We start from the raw sequence: 3,424 nt of genomic DNA on the forward strand, positions 1-3,424 counted from the left end.
AACAACTAAGTGAAGTGGAGAGATGCAACCTTCCAGAAAAAGAATTCAGAATAATGATAGTGAAAATGATCCAGGACCTTGGAAAAAGAATGGAGGCAAAGATCGAGAAGATGCAAGAAACGTTTAACAAAGACCTAGAAGAATTAAATAACAAACAAACAGAGATGAACAATACAATACCTGAAATGAAAACTACACTAGAAGGAATCAATAGCAGAATAACTGAGGCAGAAGAACAGATAAGTGACCTGGAAGACAGAATGGTGGAATTCACTGCTGTGGAACAGACTAAAGAAAAAAGAATGAAAAGAAATGAAGACAGCTTAAGAGACCTCTGGGAAAACATTAAATGCAACAACATTCACATTATAGGGGTCCCAGAAGGAGAAGAGAGAGAGAAAGGACCCAAGAAAACATTTGAAGAGATTATAGTCGAAAACTTCCCTAACATGGGAAAGGAAATAGCCACCCAAGTCCAGGAAGCGCAGAGAGTCCCATACAGGATAAACCCAAGGAGAAACACGCCGAGACACATAGTAATCAAATTGGCAAAAATTAAGGACAAATTATTGAAAGCAGCAAGAGAAAAATGACAAATAACAGACAAGAAAACTCGCATAAGATTAACAGCTGATTTCTCAGCACAAACTCTACAAGCCAGAATAGAGTGGCATGATATACTTAAAGTGATGAAAGTGAAGAACCTATAACCAAGATTACTCTTCCCGGCAAGGATCTCATTCAGATTTGATGGAGAAATCAAAAGCTATACAGACAAGCAAAAGCTAAGAGAATTCAGCACCACCAAACCAGCTCTACAACAAATGCTAAAGGAGCTTCTCTAAGTGGGAAACACAAGAGCAAACGAACACCTATGAAACACCCAAAACAATGAAGAAAATGGTCATAGGAACATACATATCAATAATACAGGCCAATATCACTGATGAACATAGAGGCAAAGCTCCTCAACAAAATACTAGCAAACAGAATCCAATAGCACATTAAAAGAATCATACACAATGATCAAGTGGGGTTTATCCCAAGAATGCAAGGATTCATCAATATACGCAAATCAATCAATGTAATACACCATATTAACAAATTGAAGGATAAAAACCATATGATCATCTTAATAGATGCAGAAAAAGCTTTCAACAAAATTCAACACCGATTTATGATAAAAACTCTCCAGAAAGTAGGCATAGAGGGAACCTACCTCAACATAATAAAGGCCATATATGACAAACCCACAGCCAACACCATTCTCAATGGTGAAAAACTGAAACCATTTCCTCTAAGATCAGGAACAAGACAAAGCTGCCCACTCTCACCACTGTTATTCAACATAGTTTTGTAAGTCCTAGCCACGGCAATCACAGAAGAAAAAGAAATAAAAGGAATACAAATTGGAAAAGAAATAAAACTGCCACTGTTTGCAGATGACATGATACTAGTTACTAGTTACTAGTTACTATGATACTATGATACTAGATGACATGATACTATGCATAGGAGGTCCTAAAGATGTAGGAAACCAATCTGATACTTACTTTTCTGAAACCAATCTGATACCTATTTTCTATCATAGCTGGAACTGGAAGCTGTATCCATTAAGTTTTTGCTCTGCTGTAGGACCCTAGGAATCTAAGTCCCTAGGGGAGGAAGGGCTAGGAGGACAAGAGGAGGAAGAAGCCTCTAATGTTTAGGCTCCAAAATTCCCATACTGGTAGAACTTAAGAGCAACAACCAGGGGGTCTCTTTTTCGTGGCGCCTCGGTGGCAGTCGGCCGCTTCAGAATGAAGCTGAACATCTCTTTCCTAGCCACTGGCTGCCAGAAACTCATTGAAGTGGACGATGAACGAAAACTTCGTACCTTTTATGAGAAGCGTATGGCCACAGAAGTTGCTGCTGATGTTCTAGGTGAAGAACGGAAGGGTTACGTGGTCCAAATCAGTGGTGGGAATGACAAACAGGGTTTCCCCATGAAGCAGGGTGTCCTGACCCATGGCCAAGTCCGCCTGCTACTGAGTAAGGGGCATTCCTGTTACAGACCAAGGAGGACTGGAGAAAGAAAGCACAAATCTGTATGGTGTTGCATTGTGGATGCCAATCTGAGCATTCTCAATTTGGTCACTGTAAAAAAAGGGGAGAAGGATATTCCTGGACTCACTGATACTACTGTGCCTCGTCGCCTGGGGCCCAAAAAAGCTAGCAGAATCCGCAAGCTTTTCAATCTCTCTAAAGAAAATGATGTCCACTAGTGTGTTTTGAGAAAGCCCCTAAACAAAGAAGGTAAGAAATCTAGGACCAAAGCACCCAAGATTCAGCGTTTTGTTACTCCACGTGTTCTGCAACACAAACTTTGGCATATTGCTTTGAAGAAACAGCGTACTAAGAAAAATAAGGAAGAGGCTTCAGAATATGCTAACCTTTTGGCCAAGAGAATGAAGGAGGCCAAATAGAAAGGCCAGGAACAGAATGCCAAGAGACAGAGGCTGTCCTCTCTGAGAGCTTCTTCTTCTGAGTCCAGTCAAAAATGAGATATTCTAAGAGTAACAAATAAATAAGATCAGACATCACACACACCCACAAAAAGAGCAACAATCAGGTTCTAGAAAAAGAGTTTCAATTTGCATGTGAATACCACTTTAGCATAAAAAGTCAAGAAAATATTATCTATTTCAAATGGGAGGATGGTTTGTTGATAGATAATATGAAGGAGGTAGAGAGCACCTTAAGCTTACTTTGACACATGACTACTAAACACCTGTTTTTCAACAGTATTGTAGGCTGGAAGTTGAAGTGAAATTTCAATTGATTAAAGAAAATGAAGCAATGTGGTCTTTCTTGCCCACAGAGTTTGGGGAGTATGTTTCAAATTTTCTAAAGAAACTCTCATAAAGATAAATAGTCAAGTGAGTTTCTTTGCTGTGGCAATTCCCCTTCATGAGATATTTACTTCTAAGCATTAGAAAATTAAACAAAATGGAGGTAGAGAAGAGCTAACACCTATCCTTCTCAAACCTATCCTTCTCAAACAAAAGAAGTAAAGCTGTCACTGTTAGCAGATGACATGATACTATACACAGAGAATCCTAAAGATGCTACCAGAAAACTACTAGAGCTAAGCAATGAATTTGGTAAAGTAGCAGGATACAAAATTGATGCACAGAAATCTCAGGCATTCGTATACATTAATGATGAAAAATCTAAAAGTGAAATCAAGAAAACACTCCCATTTATCACTGCAACAAAAAGAATAAAATATCTAGGATTAAACCTACCTAAGGAGACAAAAGACCTGCATGCAGAAAATTATAAGACACTGATGAAAGAAATTAAAGATGATACAAATAGATGGAGAGATATACCATGTTCTTGGATTGGAAGAATCAACATTGTGAAAATGACTCTACTACTC

General features: G+C 38.6%; 1 pseudogene; it reads left to right on the top strand.

The window, feature by feature from the left end:
* Positions 1–1,799: 1,799 nt before the first annotated feature.
* LOC136130829 (small ribosomal subunit protein eS6-like) lies at positions 1,800–2,543 on the top strand (annotated as a pseudogene).
* Positions 2,544–3,424: the final 881 nt, after the last annotated feature.

This window comes from Phocoena phocoena, chromosome 11, assembly GCF_963924675.1.
Source record: "Phocoena phocoena chromosome 11, mPhoPho1.1, whole genome shotgun sequence".
Lineage (NCBI taxonomy): Eukaryota > Metazoa > Chordata > Mammalia > Artiodactyla > Phocoenidae > Phocoena > Phocoena phocoena.